General features: G+C 44.0%; 1 long non-coding RNA gene across 5 annotated transcripts in view; it reads right to left on the reverse strand.

Annotated features, from left to right (window-relative positions):
• Positions 1-19093, reverse strand: part of LOC119462787 (uncharacterized) — a 79629-nt gene that overhangs the window by 12344 nt on the left and 48192 nt on the right. For 2 of the 5 annotated variants that reach the window (XR_007463134.1, XR_005194205.2), the window contains exons 2-3: positions 16222-16289; positions 10285-10522 (exon numbers count right to left, since the gene is read on the reverse strand). The exons of 1 other annotated variant lie outside the window; for it this stretch is intronic. This is a non-coding gene — a long non-coding RNA (uncharacterized LOC119462787). The remainder of the gene's footprint in view (positions 1-10284; positions 10523-16221; positions 16290-19093) is intronic. 2 more of the 5 variants (XR_007463136.1, XR_007463137.1) reach the window with 2 other exon arrangements.

Genomic DNA, 19093 nt, shown 5'->3' on the forward strand with positions numbered 1-19093 from the left:
GTTCTATATGTTGTATTGATTATTAGAAAGTTTATTGTAAGGATCATACTAAAGAAAGTAACGGCACAGAGATAGAGATGTCATATGCACAAGTGCCGGGTGCATATTTTTCAGATCTAGACGAGGCCCAATGGCACATACCCAGGGACTCAAGTTGGCTGTTGAAGATGTTAGATTCCAACATCATACCACAAAATAGGTGCAATTTTTATCGCAATAAATGTTTAAAGCGAAGATTTACTAGGAGACAACCTGGAGAACACGGCAGTGCAAGTGCACATGATGAAACTAAGTTATCTTGGGGGGCGCAGTTGTGGCCACAAAAGCAAGTTACATTGAAAGCGTCACATTGAAAGAGTCACCCGTACCGATATTTCAACATGTCCAACATTGGATCGACCCGTGCCACCTCCTAAAGATGCTCGACTTGACCTTTATTTCACGATGCCGGAATTGGAAGCTGCCCTTGCTGCTTCGAGACGATCTTTTGCACCTGGACCTGACGGTATTTCATATACTGCTCTGTGCCACCTTGGTGTGGAAGGTCGGAAAGTCCTGCTGTCGTACTATAACGCCACGTGGTCATCCAGTACAGTCCCGAAGCAGTGAAAAACCAGCCGTTTGGTGGCCCTCCTAAAGCCAGGAAAATCGCCTTACGAAATGTCATCTTACCGGCCAGTAGCTTTAGCTAGCTGTGTCGGTAAGGTGATGGAACGAATGGTGCTCACTAGATTAGAATGGTTCATGGAAGGCAATGAGCTTTATCCTGAAATGATGACCGGATTTAGACGTGGACGTTCTGCAATAGAGGGGGTCATTGATCTCGTGTTCACGATCGAACACGAAAAAAGGCGACACCGACTTGTAGGAGCAGTTTTCTTGGACATAAAAGGAGCCTATGACAATGTACTGCACGAAGCCATTCTTGATTCCCTCAGTAATTTGGGCATCGGCGGCCATCTCTACATGTGGATTGAAAGTTGCCTAGATGGTCGCACAGTCTTCATGTCCACGACTGATGGCGAAACGAGAAGACACGTCGTGGTCCGTGGAGTGCCTCAAGGAGGAGTGCTCAGCCAGACTCTTTTCAATATTGCCCTTATTGGCCCTGCGGAAGTGATTCCTCATACAGTAATAACATGTTTATCTAATGCTATTACTTGCACTGGAATCTAGTATCACCTAAGTTTAGCAAGAAAGTACAACGCACAATAAAAACCTTCTTTTACAGAACGGTATCGTTGAAGATAAAGGGTAAACATAACAGTTTTGTTGGTTATTTGCCACCTTGTTTTTGTGCGCATGGCGTGAACGGTAGAAACACATAGAAAACAAACATCTTGAAGGTAATTCTACATGTATCCCTTTCGTGCATTGAACTTTACGTTTATGGTTTCCTTAGGGTGGGCGCCTTGGCAGTGCTCGTCTTGAACGGACAGTTAGTTTTCCACATCCACGAACAGCGTAGCGCGAGCTGTTACTCTTATTTTTCATAGCAGCGTTTCATATGCATTGAAGCGGTAGTTTCTTTTATCCTGTACACAAAACAAGCAGGAGTAAAATGATGTAGTTTCGCTAGATGGGCGAGAGATTGAAAGCAATCTGAACGTTCAACGTTGGACTGGTTCTCCTCAGATGGAGTTCTAGTATTATGCGGCAGTGACAAGGTGGCATGCGACAGCAGGCAAGATATCTCCTGATAAGAAGGAGAAACAGTGCCCTAGCAGCTATGAGTCGTGAGCAACGGTGACGGGACGTCGCCACAACAAGCGCCGTTGTCTATGTAGCTGCTCAGAGGGCTCACGGAGAAACAATTCCGTGATTAACGCCTAAAAGTGCGTACATTCTTTCTTATCCCGCATATGACCTACAACACAGCATTCGTTGGAATAAAGTACAGGCAAAAAACGAGCCTCCAGTACACATATTCGATAATAAAGCGCTCCTGCTAACAATGCGAAGCACGTAGCGCTCCCCGCATACGTCTCACGGTAAAGATTACAGATGCGCAAGCTGCGACGTGGGGAGTGACGTAACTAGCATTTCGTATTCTAACGGATACGAAAGGCAGTGAGCAAGCAGAGAGGATGAAGAAAACGAAGAGCTTTGGAGGCCGGCATCGTCCATCTCCTGTGAATAAAACCATTTCGTTACAACTCTTCGTAACAGTTGTGGTGGAAGGTGCTGGGTAACCGACACCCCAAGACGGAGGTTGAACCAGAAGTTCTTCGACGGAGCCGTCGCCTTGCTGGACCTCCACCGAATCCACCGGAGTTGAACATGTCGCACGACGCAGACGAACAACGACCCTATCCGACGGCTGCGCCAACCAGTTCCATTCAACAACTGAGAGATGCACGTCCCTTCGCCCGAAGATCGGACGAAGACGTCGAGGAATGACTCATCCATTATCAACGGGTGAGCGCCGCCAACAAGTGGAATAGCGCTGCTCAGCTTTCTAACCTCGTGTTCTATCTAACGGATACTGCGTTAGTGTGGTTCGACAACCACGAGGGCACGTTAACAACAGGAGGCAGCTTTGTTTCCAAACTCAGAGCGATCCAGCGACTCCGCGACAAAAAAGAAAAGTGCAAAACACACGCTACTGCAACGCGCGCATTGGCCAGGTGAAACCGGCACGACCTACATTGAGGCAGTAATAAAACTGTGTAGGCTGGTGGACTCTGGAATGTCTCAGGAAGACAATGTCTTACACATCCTAAAAGGAATCGCCGTGGATGTTTACAGTGTCCTTATCCCAAAAGACACCCTGGCTTCCGCCGCTGACATCATTCAGCATTGTCGCACTTTCGAACTTAAAACAGGCGCGTCACGTCCAAGTTTGGCAGGCTAGCCAATCTGACGACAGTTGCAAGCATAGATAGCAACCAGTCGTTCGATGTTGCATCAACGATCCGACAAATAGTCCGGGAAAAGCTCAGCCTGGACGCGCAAGGGACACATCCACACACTCGTAGCTAACGCCTGCCACCGTACTTCGAGTCAAAGTTGCATCCTTCTCCTCGTACCCTGCGGCGAGGTGCATGGAGGATTATGAACTCGTGGCTCGACAAAAGCCACGTCTTTATGACAGAAGGCCTGCTTATGACACTCGGCCGCAACGAGAACAGCCCCGTTTTTACGTGCAAGACGCTGTGACTTCTGATGTCAGGCCGCGGCAAGAACAGCACCGACCCTACCACCACGACGCGACTTATGACCGATAAAACCGATGTATTTAAATTTAGCGTATACTCGGCACGGTTCAAACTCGCCCTTAAACAGCTCCGCTGTTAACATCGAAACCATTTAAAGCAATTAGAATTGTGATCAAGTGTATGTATATTAAAAGGCAGGCAATATTCATTGACCAAACTTTAACATCATCATCATCAACCTATATTTATGTCCACTGCAGGACGAAGCCCTCTTCCTGCGATCTCCAATTACCCCTGTCTTGCGCTAACTGATTGCAACTTGCGCCTGCTAATTTCCTAACCTCATCGCCCCACCTAGTTTTCAGCCGACCTCTACTGCGCTTCCCTTCTCTTGGTATCCATTCAGTAACCCTAATGGTCCACCGGTTATATCCATCCTACGCATTAGATGGCCTGCCCAGCTTCATTTTCTGCTCTTAATGTCAAATAGAATATCAGCTATCCCCGTTTGCTCTCTTATCCACACCGCTGGCTGGTGGCAGTGGTGACACCAATCTTGAAATCCCGGAAGCCTGCCATAGCCCTATCCTCATATAGGCCGGTGTCCCTCACTTCCGCCGCCTGCAAGGCGATGGAAAGGGTGGCACTGGCACGCCTAGAGTGGATTGCGGCCCAACTACAGTACTTCCCGAAGCAGCAGACAATCTTCAGGCACAAACTCTGCACGGCAGACTCTATCTCCGATGTGGTGGCCACCCTGGAGGATGCCAAAGCCACGGGGGACGTAGCAATGTTGGTGCTTCTGGACGTCAAGAGTGCCTTCGACGGACTTCCACAAGTGGTCATCGAGGCCTGCCTAGACCGCGACGGCCTGAGCGGCTGCCTCAGAAGCTTCATTTCCGTATTCCTGACTGGCTGAAATTTCCGGGTGCGCGTTGGACAGGAGCTCAGCGAGTCCAGAGATATGACGACTGGCGTCCCACAGGGATCGGTGCTCAGCCCTTTCCTGTTCAACATGGCTCTTGCGGGCCTACACGCACCTCTCCCGGTGGACCCACGGTTCCCTGTTCGCTGCTCCATTTATGCCGACGATGTGGCTTTCGCCAGTTGAAAATCAGGATAAGCTTCCATTTGCTATCATTATGCTCTTGGGCCCTCACAGACATTGGCGATTTAAGATGGAAGCTCGGAACGTTGACATAGGTGTGAAGCCGATAAGGCTGTAGTTCAAGGAAAGCATCAATAGAACGACAGCTGTGTACTCCAAGATCCTGAATCCAAGAACCTGCATGACTCGCAAGAGTTGAAGCATTGTGAAACATGTGTGAATAATAATAAGATCGTGCAAAGCCAGTTCCTTGAGGCTTGCACCCCGAATAGGCCTTTTGCTGTGCTTGTGCTGCTCAATGCGACAATAAATAAAAAATACCACACATATATCTAAATATAAGCGCAGCCTCACGGCAACGCTGACGGCGACGACGACGGAGAAAATTCGCTTGGAGTGTCCATATACTTGCTATTGCAATAAAACAACACAATGGTACCTCAACATGTATTCAGTGATTTCACGCCGGGTACTTTTCAATGACTCATTAAGAAACCTTCCATGACAAATCAATGAAATCTCGCAATTCCATGTTGCTTGTGGCACGAAGTAATATTGGAAAATGAGCTCGTTTTGAAAACGTTCTTTTTTCCATTGGTTAGGCTGCCGGGGATGCCAGAGCGCAGACATTGCAACTCCTCTGTCGCTGATTGGCCAAGTCGCTGTACGGCTTCCTCGAATACGAGTGCCAGACCCATCCTCTGCGCAGTAGACAACGCGCGCCGTTTCCTAACAAATTGGACACGGCAGTGGGCATGGGAAGAGCGCCTGTGAGATCATGGCTCATTTTCGCTTCTTGCGGCTTGTCTACTTCGTGCAGGCTGTGGCCCGTCTCGCTACTTACCCATGCTGTGACGTGTCACCCACATATCTGCCACCTACGGAACAACCTTCGAATCACCCCTTGCCGGAAGATAGCGACTGTGGGAACCAGTCACGCCCACCAGTGACTTTCAGAGATTGCCTTCGAGACACATCGCTCCACTGGATCAGGACAGTCGCATCGACCAAGCAAGCAGTCCCTGCGCAAGCTTTAACCACCATCGGAACTTCGGCTCGCTTTAGTGGGCACGGGAACAGCGCCTGTGGGATCATGGCTCATTTTCGCTACTTGCGGCTTGTCTATTTCGTGCAGCCAGTGGCCCGTCTCGCTACTTACCCGTGCTGTGACGCGTCACCCACCTATCTACCACCTACGGAACAACCTTCTAATCACCCCTTGCCGGAAGATAGCGACTGTGGGAACCAGTCACGCCAACCAGTGACTTTCAGAGATTGTCTTCGAGAGAAATCACTCCACTGGATCAGCACAGTCGCATCGACAAAGCAAGCAGTCCCTGCGCAAGCTTTAACCAGCATCGGAACTTCGGCTCGCTTCAGTGGGCACGGGAAGAGCGCCTGCAGGATAATGGCTCATTTTCACTTCTTGCGGCTTTTCTACTTCGTGCAGGTTAGTAACACATGTTCTCTGTTTGCTAAGCGTACTAGCAACAGATATATTTTGTTATTCCCGTGCCCCCACGTACTATGTAGCGCCGTGATGAATATGTTCATGTACTTTGCAAACTGTTGTGTTGTGGGGATGTCGAAAGCAACCTGGGTCCTGATGAGTGGCAAAATTAAGTGCTAAAGATGTTAAAGGAACTAAAGGCTGAGACGAGTAGGTTGTCCCAGGGTCAAGCTGAAATTGCGACCGATGTCGCAACAGCACAGAAATCGTTCGAGGAAAAATTTGTTTCAATGAACGCGCGTATATTGAAAGTTGAGGCCCAATGTGGAAAAATTCATGATATGAACAAAAGGCACAGTCTTGCACAAGAGGCAGTGAAAGGCATAGAACGCAAAGGCGTTTTTTTCTGCTCACGCCTTGACGACATCGAAGACAGGGCTCGTCGTGATAACTTAATTTTCCATGGTGTTCGGACAGCGAGGAATCATGGGCACAAATGAAGCATATCGACCCGAATCTAAACGACAATATAATTGAACGTGCGCACCGATTTGGTGGTAGCTACCAAGAAAATAGGTTACGACCCGTTTAATAGTCAAGTTCAGTCTTTTTAAGTCCCGACAACAAGTCCCTTCACAGCGATCAAAGTTAAAATGTAATGTTACCGTCACCGAAGATTTTTCCCTATCCACAAGACTTGTCCGGAAAAAATCTTTTTGAGTTTGCAAATTCATTGTCCGAGTCGCCAGCCTTCGCGGTTCACCATGATAAGTTGTATGTAGGTAACACCTGCTACATGTATAGCACCGCAAGTGATAGAGTGCACTTGAGGCAAACACATAAGAATAAACCTACCGCCTCAAATGATAGTATAATTCAAGATAGGCGGCCTGATAGTAGCAATAGGCCCGCTACTAGCACTCGCAGCCGCAAAAATAATCCGCCTTCTGCTCATTCCAAACATTCTAACAAGTAACAATCAGCAGGGGGTACGGAAAATCATGTTTCTGCACCTTTTCAACCTTCCGGTTTTTTTTTCAACGTCAGAAGCGTTATGAAACACTGGAATCGGCTTAACTATGTTGTTTCCTCGATGAACGCAAATTTAATCATACTAACCGAGACATGGCTCAACTCAAGTGTGGAAAGTAGAGAAATTTTTCAGACTAATAGCACTTACGACGTGTATCGCTGCAATAGGGAAAGTAGGCAGGGTGAAGGCGTGTTGATAGCCGTATCTCAAACAATTGCTTCCTTTCAAGTAAATGTTTCGTCCGCTCTAGAAACTGTATGGGTAGAAATAGCAAGTAAACACACGAAGATTATTCTGGGCGTGTGCTATCGCCCTGCAACCTATGCGTCGCCCTTCGTCGATGAATTGCATGACCTTCTCGGCTGTGTCGTAACCCGGTACGCTTCCTCACCTATTTTTCTTTTTGGCGATCTTAACTTTCCTAACATTAGCTGGCAGACGGTATTCCTTTGCTCCACCCCTTTCCAACGCAATGTCAACATATCTTGGATTTGTGTGATTGCTTTAAGTTTACGCAGGTTGTAACCAAACCTACCAGAATAACTAATGAATCAGCTAATACCTTAGACTTGTTTTTGACAACCAACCCTGACCTCATATCGCCAGTTATCTATCTTTGTGGTGTGAGTGACCATTTCTTGCTACATTTCGATATTAAAATGTCATTATTCGCGTGGAACTAAGGAAGATAAATATATCTGGTACTATAGCAAGGCAGATTTTGTCGCTATTGACCAAGAAATACCTCAGTGCTTAGATACTTTTTGTGCTAATTTTGATAGGCATAGTGTGCAAGAAAACTGGGATTTCTTCAGAAACCTAGTCTCTGATCTCACTAAAGCGCATGTGCCCCTTCGGCGTGTACGAAGCAATATAAAAACGCCATGGTATAATACGAATCTGAAACGTTTGTGTAATAAAAAGAAACGTCTTTTCCTCATGGCCAAGTTCCAAACACTTCAGATCGCTGGGAAGCGTATCAGAGTGCAGAAGCATAGTATACGGAAGCTGTGTATGCTGCTAAGAATAATTTTCATAACCATATATTACCTGAGCTTTTATCAAGAAACCCAAAGCAATTTTGGCACGTAATCAATTCTAACGAAAGTACTGAACTGTTTCCTATAATTTTTTTATCTGCCGGAATTGTGAACTTAATACCTTAAAAACATCCTCATCATGTGGTGCTGACAACATTAACTAAAAGTTTCTGAAACAGACATGTGCATATTCTTCTCTCTTATTGCACAAGATCTTCCAGCAGTCTCTCGAACAAGTAATCTTGCCGCTCGATTGGAAAATTGGTAAGGTAGTTCCAATACATAAGTCTGGCAATAAACACTGCGCTCTTAACTACCGGCCCATCCCATTAAAAAGCATTCCATGTAAACTTATGGAAGATGTCTTGTACTCACGTATAGCTAATATTTTAGAATCTAATTCATTTTTTGCATCGGTCCAACATGGTTTTAGGCGTACATTTTTCTGTGAAACCCAGTTACCTCTGTTCACTCATCATCTGCATACTATACTTCACAAACACTCCAAGATAAACTGCATTTTTTGTACTTTGCGAAGGCCTTTGAAAAAGTTAATCACGCCTTACTAATGTTAAAACTCTCCTCACTCAATCTCGACGGCAACATACTGTCTTGGTTCAAATGCTTTCTAACAAACCGCCTCCAGTACGTAACATTTAATGGTCATAACTAACTTGAAATAAATGTAACATCGGGAGTACCACAGGGTTCAGTTTTAGGCCCACTTTTGTTTTAATATACCATAATGATTATCCTAACTGCGTTTCTTCTTCTGTGCATTTGTATGCCGACGACTGTGTACTTTACAGGGAAATACGTAACGATAACGATAAAAATATCTTGCAGAAAGACTTAAATAACATTTCTAGTTGGTGCGATAACTGGCTCATGAATTTAAATCCTAACAAATGCAAACTAATGACTGTTTTTTGGCAGTAGGATAACTCCTCAACGTACAAACTAGGTGACATCGAACTCAACCATGTATCATCATACCGGTACTTGAGGGTTACTACGCTACAATATAAAGTGGTATACTCATATCAAAATGATCAGTAACAGTGCTAACCGCACACTGGAATACTTACGACGTAACTTCAATAAAGCCCCACCCGCCCTTAAAATGCTTCTATACAAAACTCTTGTGCGCTCGACGTTAGAATACGCCGCTGCAGTCTGGAACCCTCATCACGGAAATTTAATTAGGTCTCTAACATTAATTCAAAATAACGCCGCACGTTTCATTCTTTCTAATTACCATCTTAAAGCAAGTATAACAGCATTGAAACAAGCTCTATCATTGCAATTTCTGCCACTGCGTCGTAAGTATTTCTGCCTTTACCTCTTTCATAAGGTCTTCCACCATTCATCACTAAGTGCCCAGCTTATCACGCCACCCACTTATCGCTCACCCCGGATTGACCATAAACACAAAGTTAAAGGCAGTTTTTGCAAAACAAACATTTTATTTTTCTTTCATACCGCACACATCAAACGATTGGAACAACCTACCTGACGACATTGTTTCCCTTTCTAATCATTCTCTTTTTTCCCATTCTTTATCTACGCACCTGCGATGTGATAGCACTGCTTAATAATCTCATCTATTTCTCCTCCCCACTCCTTTGTTTCTTTATATTTTTTTCATGTGTCGCGATGCCTGCAATTTCTTTTGCTTTTTCACGTTCTTTTTCTCATGTTTTTTTCTGTCTTTCCCAAATTTCTGTTACGTTCATATTTTGCCACTAGTATTGTATAACATGATGTGTTTATTTCTGTTCTGTTCAGTTCAGTTATATTTGTTTTAGTACCATTCTGTTATATTTCATTTCACTTCTACAAATTGTAGCTAAAACTGTATAATGCTGCATGTTTCATTCTGTTCTTTTCTTTATTTAAATGTTACCCACTCCCCTCTGCAAAGCCTCGGCGATTGAGGGTATCGAAAATAAATACATAAATAAAAGTCGCCGCTGGCCGGCGGACTGCGAACGGCGAGCGGTTTGCGAAGGGTTGCGAAGCTATGGATGAGTTGAACAGTCGGAAACAAAAACTAGAATACGGCTATAGAGAAGCGAAGTCTAAAACCGAAATAAAGTCGATAAGTGTACAAAATTAAATCAGAGCATGCATTCACCGAGAAGCCTTGAGCTACATAGCAGGGAAGACATTTAGGTAAGCATAAAAAATTGTTCACTTATTTACATTTCTCACAGGTGCATAGGATCCGCCGTTTTTCATTCACTTTTTAAATTTTACTTTGGGTGTAGTGCAGTACGAGGAAACTGCTGTTCGTGCAATGATGATGCAATGGAAATATGGACTAGCCGCAGAATTAAATATTCAATTGAAACAATCAGACAAAAAATGCAGGAAAGAAATGCTCATTTGAAATATCTTGGAGAAACAGTGAATGAAGCATGTGCTTAGCAGTACCTATGAGGGAATACACGAAACGAAATAAAGAAAATGTGACATTAGGCACAAAGAATTACGTTTCTCTCCAGTAATGCGCAGGTATGTATTCACTCCAGACCATTTCTTGCTTTATTCATTTTATTGAATATGAAGCCGGCATCGTCAATTCAGCACAGACTGACCGCACTGTATCACGAAGACTGATGTGTCAGTACTTGGCATTTTCTTCATTTCGTCCAACAGGGCCCTGTCGGATGAGCTCGAAGGCCATCGGTGGAATTGCGCCAGCTTCGTGTGGAGCAATAATCAGCGTAACTGCAAAGTGTCAATTGAAAAGCGGTACTTCGCTTACATCATCTAATTTGGAAGGATGAATAATAAACAAGCACTTGAATGGATATTTCTTCATATTTATAGCCACCACATTTGAACAAATAATTAATAATTTAAATATGGGGTTTTACGTGCCACAACCACGATCTGATTATGAGGCACGCCGTAGTGGGGAACTCCGGAAATTTGGACCACCTGGAGTTCTTTGTCGTGTACCTAAATCTGAGTACGCGGGTGTTTTCACATTTCGCCCACACCAAAATTCCATCCCGCGACCTTGTGCTCATTTGAACTACGATGCCTCAAGTATATTTCAGAGTCATTCATGCTCAAAAATTTTAGCGAAAGGTGTTTATTCTGTTCTAATTGAAATTGTGGTGTTGTACGAAGGCAGAAGATCCTCTCATAAAGACGGCACTTGTTACTTTTGTCGCGGGTATTATAGACCCCGAAAGACGGATAATTTGATTCATAAATCATAGCCTCACAAAGAACGCGCAAGCGGTTTGTCAAAGGACAAGGAGAACAGATGTTCTTTTCATATTATGTGACGTCGTTGTCTCCTGCTTGATCATTCCCATAGAGTTTCACACTATAAAACCTAGAGGGAAATGTGGCGCTGCTGCGCAGTGGTATGCAAGGTAATGCCGGTATATTGTGGATTCGGATTGGCATCGTTCTTGGAGAGCCCGAACGTCTTGAAGTCGCGCCTGGCTAGCACCGTTCCGTCTGTCACAATGATTAATTTCCTGCTAAAACAGCACGTAAAAAACTGCTTTAGCTTTATTATTTCACAAAAACATGTTTTATTTAATTTCGAGGACATATTACTGGATGCACAATTCTATGAAACGTAAAAAGTATCAGCTGGCCGCTAAAGTTGGAGGGTAGATGACAAGATTCTCGCTCGCTTTGGAACAACTTGTCGTCTGTTCTTGCTTTTCTTCGCTTGATGCTGCATTGTAGGTGAGTAAACTTTATTGAGAGATGTAATATGGGTGAATGAAAGCCTTTTATGTAGATTTTATTTTAAGAACGCGTTATTTGTGTAGCCATATCTACGTTTTTGACGAAGCCTCGTACAACATCAGCCAACACAAGCCTCGCAGACACACATCCCGTCATTCCCATGAGGGCACGGCAGCCCTTTAAGAAACTCGCATAGACGGTGGCGCCAGTTTACCCTCTAGGTGTTATAGTGAGAAACTCTATGATCATTACCTTGCTTGACCATCGTCAATAAGTTGAAAGAGACGAGCTGCGTGGAACCGAACCCAGATATAAACTACGTTTTATACAAGATGATGGCTTAATGGCATCCCCTTTAACACGCGGCGGTGACAAATAGTCACCTAGCCTGGTTGATTTAATCACTATGCTAATACATGTTTTTTATCAAGCATTTTTCTACATATCTCCCTAATTTCTTTTCTCTTTGTTCAAAATCTACCTGACTGTAAGAGACACGGTATATCAATCTCTTCCCTGCTTTTTTTCCACCAATACCCTAAACGTATCTTGTTTTTCTCGACTGATGACCGGTTGACGCCTCCGTCCACATTAAACCCAAGCGCTTCTGGAAGGTGTACGTTACCTACAGTTGTTCTCACTGGGTGAATCCTTTCACATTCGATTAGGATGTGCTGAGCAGTCGCCAGATATTTACTGCAACATTCACATTCCTCAGACAGTTTTTGTGTCCGATATGTTTTTGTGTCCTTAGGCAGCCGGCACGGGCCTCAAATAGCAAGGCATTGCCCTTCGTGTTAATGTACAGATTTTCTGTTATAATTTCTGTATTCTCATTCTTGTAAATTCCTATTATTGTTTTCGTTTCCATTCTTTGCATGCAATTCACTCCCTCTATTTCTCTCACTTTCTTTCGGATGACTCCTGGTTGTCCATTTACACTTTCAATAACGCTGTACTGGTTCGCCAACTTTCCAGACCACTTCCTCTATTCTGTCTCCATGGTTTTCAAGTAAAGATACTTGTGCACTTTACCCGCCCATTTATTTTCATCCATGTTCCTGAGTATTTCTTCGAAACTAATTTTGCTCTGTCCTTCTCTGACTTCAAAACAGGCCCAACTTACCTCACTCTTCACTGCCTCGTTTGTGGTTTTACCGTGAGCTCCCGAAGCCAACCAGCCTACCGATCCTTCGTTAACTCCCAACCCCGACAAGCTATCTGACTTTAAGCATCAAATGGCATTTGCGAACGCTAGCGCTGACACCATTACTCCTTTCCAGACGTCACGCAGCACCTCATACTTACTGTGGCTCCACAGTGCTCTGTGTTTCATTATTGCTGCATTCCGCTTCCCATTTATTTTCAGAACATATTGATTGATGCTTGAGTAAGTTTTGCCTTCGCTTATGCACACGCCGAGGTACTTATATTGCTTGACTATCGATATGACTTGCTGTTGACTAGGCACCACGTAATTACTCGTCTATTCATGAAAGTTCTTAATTGCCGATTTTCTGTGCTAAATTGCAGGCCTAGATTTCTCGCTGTGTTGCCACAGATATTCGCAAGTGTCTGTAAATCTCTTGGATTGTCCGCTAGTAGCACTATCCCGTCCACATACATCAGTCCAGGGACCTTCTATTTCCCCATTTGTCCATTAAGGATGTAAAATAAATCAAACCCTAATTCTATGTTTTCCAGTCGTCTTTCTATGACCTAGTGTTTCTATGCCCTTAAAATAAAGCGTGAACAACCATGGAAACAGAGGACATCCTTGCTGCAGTCCTTGGTGAATTTCCACCACTTCGTTACCTTCTCGACCTTCCTATAGAAACTTGTACACGGTTGCCGGTATATATATCCCTCAGTAGCTCCACGAACTCGTCATCTATGCCTTTGTACTTAAGAATACCCCCTAAAAATTCTGTCTTCGCTGTCATAGGCTCCTTTAATATCTAGAAATGCTATCTTTAAAGGTCTATTCGGAGTTAATGAAATCTCTGCGCACTGAGTTAGTACTAACATATTATCCTCTAAGCCTCTACCTAGCTTGAACCCGAACCCATTCTGCAGTTCCCCCAATACATAATTTTTCTAAACCCCCTTCGACAGTTCTAATTTTATGCCTTGCATTGCCATTCCATATATCAACGACGTTACCGTAACTGGCATGTGCGAGCTCGACGTGGTGGTGGTGAACATCTTTTATTTGGTGCTGCCGGGTTTAACGCGATCGGGCCTAGATCTCCCCCGTGCGGACTGTGAGGTTTTGCCTCAGCGCCGCTTTGCGGGCTGCTGGACGGCCCAAAGCTGGTCGTCAAAGCTGGAGCTGCGTGGGGCGGCAGTCCACCTTGACCGAAGTCTCGGATATCGACGTATCTTTAACACTTTTGTCTTTGTAGATCAGGTTCATCTTGCTTTCACTCCATCCAACCGCTATTTCGTTCTTTCCAATCAATTCCTCTATGGCATTAGTCAGCATTGCCGTGCTCTTTGCGCCGAGGTTTTTGGTTAGCTACATGGGGTCGGGTCATCGGGTCCAGCTGCCGTGTTATTAGGGACCTTTTGTTCAGCTCTTTTTTTTACTCTACGCTAAATTTCAATCTCTCAGGTTTCTCTCTTCTTCCTGGATTGGTGTCAGTCGAAACTACGCTTTCTTTCGTGCCGAAGTTATCCCTAATAGCGTCTGTGATGTACCGCAGCGCATCGTCTCCTTCGTAGATGTTACCGTCTTCAACAGTTATAGCCATTTGTGAATTTTAGTTGGAGGTCCGAGTTCTCTTATGTGATTACAGAATCTTTTGGGGGCGCCTTTGGCCCTTTTGCGAATGTTATGCACCCAACGTTAACTTGTGCATTTAATTTTCTCTTGAACGAGCCCACTGGCCACCCTTTTCATTTCTCGGTATTTGTTCCATTTAAGGAGCCCTTCTTTACGTAACGTCCGCTTTTCACTTCTCGATGATCCCTAGACGCCTGCTTAGGTTCTTTTATAGCTTGCTTCATTTCCTTGTTCCACCACTTACGTGTTTTCCTCTTTTCTATCCAAAAATGTTTCTACAGTGTATGTCTCATTTCCTGCAGCACAACGTCTACCAGTTCCTTATATTCCCTGACTGCTGTAAGAAGAGCTTCCATTTTCCTCTCCATGTTTTTTACGGTCCCCGTTATATCCTCTTCATTCGTGTTTAGACATCTTGATGCTATTCGTTCGTGTTTTGCGTTAATATCTCTCCGAAACTTTAATGCTAAACGTCTATGATCGCTACCCGGGCTATTTTTTTCGATGTTCGTGTAATATCATTTGGTCTAGTTGTTCGTAGACCATTTCTGAAACTAACACTTATTCGATACATGACTGTCTGTTTCCGCATTGTCACCTTACCTCTTCATGACACTTATTCTCCCTCTTAACAAATAGAAGGTCTGCTCACAGAGATCAAGCACTAGCGAACCGTTGTAATCAGTACATCGGTCTAAATCATCCAAGTGCGCGTTCATATCTCCCAATAATATCACCGGGCCCAATTTCTTTAACTTAATACTATCGCTTGTAATGCAATCAATATTTTTTTATTTTTATCTCTGCTATCACTACATGTCCATAGGTAAGCTACTCCCAGCCACGTCTTGCTTTTCCATGTGCCGCTATTCTAGAAATGCTCCTTACATGTCTTTTTTACCATTTGCCACTTCAGACATCACCTAATTAGCATGCCCGGGCCTTCGCCTTTTCTTGACCCAGTCATTCTGTTGCACCCTTCACATTCTTCACATAATTATGGTAAAGTTCCAACATATGCGCTTAGGTGTGCGCGCCCTTGTAGGCACGAAGCGCACTGGGCTGACGATCCTTATAGCTGCCGGCCCATGCATGCCGCTTGAGTGTGCGCATATAGGTAAAGGCCTGTGTGCCTCCAGTGGTTATTGATGCTGTGTAGGCTGCTGCACAGCAGCTCTTGATACCCGAGTAAAGCATGGAATGTTGGTCGTGTGTGATATTTACTGCTTCACGCTACACACGGGTGCACAGCAAGCTGTCCCCATATTTTGCAATCAAGAGCGTTAGAGTCTAGGTATAACCTTTCAGTAGCGTCAAACTGAGGATATAAATGTGCAATGCACATTGAATAGCGCATATCTGTTAAGGCATTGCATAGTGATTACTAATTCTTATTGCAGCCCATTGTAACTTAAGTTGAATAGTTTCACAATACGCCTATAACACAACATGTATTGCAAAAACGTAATACTTAATAAACTCAATAATTCAGGGCACCCAGCGCAACGGTTACTGGCCGTGTCACATGGCCTCTTTCCCCCCCCCCCCCCCCCTATTTCAGTGCCAAACAGCAAATCTTTTAAAAAATTCAATTGGATTTTACCAAAAGTGCCGGAACTAATGTTGGCTGAGGTATTCTTTGAGAATCCATAATGGTGGTGAATTCGACTTATCGATATGAAACTACAGAGGAACGTAGCGAACATCTTGATTATGCATTGCAACACAAGGAATGTGACACGGGGACCCCGTTTTACTTGGAAATCTGATGCGAAACAAATTTTTCACCGGTTGGCTCCTTTATAACCATGGACGCATACGAAATTATGCTTCTGATCGAGAAATTGTCAAATCCCTGTCACCCTTTAGAGTGGGTGCCCACCCACGTCAAGCAGAGGCAATACCTTCTTTGGCTGAGTAATCTTACCGAGTGCGGCAGCAACCAGCAAGAGGAGGTACTTTCCAAGCAAGCCGTCCATGTCCTCGACTAGAGCGCTGGACCAGAAAAATAAAAAAAAACTCTATATTTGTATAAAATCTTGTGAATGCGATAATAATAAACTCCTGTCTTACCACTATCTACTTTGCTCCTTTCTTTTCGCATTCCAATTTAACTCGTAAAATTTAGGTGCGAACTAATAACTTAACTAATGACCTATTAGGAACTAAAGTTCCTTATGACTAATGTTGTTAGCATTTGTGCATTTGCAACAGAAAATTTAGAACTCTTTGTGAAGAAACATGATTGAATACAACAATGAGATGACTACTATGTGACGACACTGTTGCTGCATAATCGAAGCATCTTGCAAGTGTTACAATTACAATTACAATTTATCAGGTGAACAGATTCCAAGAACTCATCTAAGATAAAGCAAGAATATAGCGCATTTCCTCCTAAAAGTGTATATGCACTGTTCGGGCGTTTTCTGCCCCATGCTTCAAGTGTTTCCAGCCTTTAATCAGAACTGGACTGAAGAGTTATTCGTTGCCGTTGAGCTCCTCGTTTGTAGACGGATGACCGCATTCTATCCTTATTGAAGACCAAATCAGCTTGTCCCATAGCAATATCGTCTAAAGACCACTATGTGAACGGGTGCGTGCAACACAATTCGATTGCTTTATGGCAATACTGGAAAAAAAGCATTCACCGCAGAAATATAAACATACGATAACAGTAAAACATGGCGGCTTTTTTTTCGGAGATGCCTCTCGATGTGAGCCTCACCCTATTTCAAAGGTAAGCCATCTTTCTGCTTTGTTATTGTTTTTTACCGGATTATCATTGTTGTGCAGTGATCCTTGGACACAAGCCGTCCATTCAGCATCCTACGAGTCCTGGATGCTGTCGCCAATTGTATTATTCAACAGCCTTATCAAATCACACTGCACGTGCGACGCGAATAGTTTTGTGCATGACACGCGAGTACTGACATAGGTGTACTGATAGCATAGTATTCATTGATGGTTAGTGCTTGGTATATGCTGCTTTTCAAGTATGTACTCGCGGCAAATTTTTGCCGAGTTATGCAGCTTGGATAGACACCACAAGGTCAAGTTTCCGCCATAGATTTGTACTGTGTTTTCCGGGGTGCTGCATCACCGGTAGCCGAGCCGGGCGCAGGTGACGCCAGGATACCGTGGCGTCATACGGCATCGTGCGGCGGCTTGTCCCGGATGTCACGCGTATGCTGAACTTACTAGCGTGCTAGTTCGTGAAATATTGCGACAGTAACACTCTTTCTCATGAGCTTTTTGCATGTTATATGTCGAAGAGACGCTACGCGTTAAAAACAAGCCGACTGAAGCCGCGGCTCAGTAGCCGGCTTTAGGCCACCAGTAGTAAAAGGTCCCAACAGATGGTGCGAGAGCAGGGCGAACGCGAGAAATTTGAATTCAGTTCAGCAAAACCTCCATTGCATGCATCAGGGGAGAAATTAGAGGGGAGGGGAAGAGCGTGAGGGGTGGCAGGGGAAGAAGAGAGGGTGTTACGTATCAGGGGCGGCAGAAGGCTATCGTCTTTCGTCGTCATTTGCAGCGAAGCGAGCAGATGTGCGGCCAATTTTTTCAATAACGATTATATGTACACTGCAAGGAAAGTTATGCCGTCGCCGTCACCGTGAGACTGCGTTTATATTTAGGTTTATGTATGCGTTTATGTATTTTATGTAATTATGTATTATTTATGTTTATGTATTTAGGTTTATGTATGCTATGAGACATGCGGTATATGCGGGTTAAATTACCACGCCATTCTGTCACTAAAGTTTGTCATACTATGTCTGACATTCATGACCAAACTATTCTGCACTATATTGAGAATGGTAGCCCACGAACAAATATCACGAAACAAAAACACCGACAGCACATACCTGTTATCTTAAATCTTCTCAGTCCTAAATAATAAACTTGCGAAACAACAACAGGGCTCAAAGCAGAAAATGATTTAATTTTATTGGCGCGACTATGCACCACGCTCGGGATAGGCCACGAAAACAGGTTTGAAACATGCTCGATACGGAAGAGTTGAAAGACGTTGGCTTTAATTGATAAACATACATGATATTGTCCGATGGCAGAATTCAGACGACCCGTAGCACAACAGCTCGTTTTTACTTAACCAGCTTACGTTTACTTCGATTCAAAATGGCACTACAGCTACGGGTCTTATGCTTTCTGCGTTATTCGAAGATGTTGCTATCGCATTCATCGCTTCGCCCTGATGGCAAAACTATGTTTTTTTTCCTTTTTAGATACGTGTATGCAATATGCCATGTCATGTTATATGACATGCGGTATACGCAGGTTATCTTACTATACCATTCTATCTCTGAAGTTGCTCATGCCAAGTCTTCCATCCTTGACAAAATATTCCTCAGAATTTTAAGTATGGGAGTCCAAAACAAATGTCATGAAGCAAAACACGACAGTGCATTCTTTTTATCTTAAACCTTGTCCGACTTAAATATTAAAAGTGCAAAACAATAACAGAACTGAAACCTGAAAATAATGTAATTTCATTGGCGTGGCTGTGCGCTACCTCCAGGATAGGCCCAGGAAAGAGGTTTCAACATACCCCGGTACGGAAAAGTGGCGATAAAGTCGCTAGCAAAGACGTTGGTTTTAATTATGAAAAAAAATTGTCCTGTGGCACGAATCAAACACGGAACCCCTAGCACAGCAGCTTGTTTTACTGAGCTTGCGTTTACTTGTGTTTACAAAGCTTGCGTTTACAAATCATACTGCCACTACAGCTAAGAGTATTGAGGCTAAACTACACATACGCTTGCCGACGTGCT

Source organism: Dermacentor silvarum, chromosome 8 (assembly GCF_013339745.2).
Source record: "Dermacentor silvarum isolate Dsil-2018 chromosome 8, BIME_Dsil_1.4, whole genome shotgun sequence".
Lineage (NCBI taxonomy): Eukaryota > Metazoa > Arthropoda > Arachnida > Ixodida > Ixodidae > Dermacentor > Dermacentor silvarum.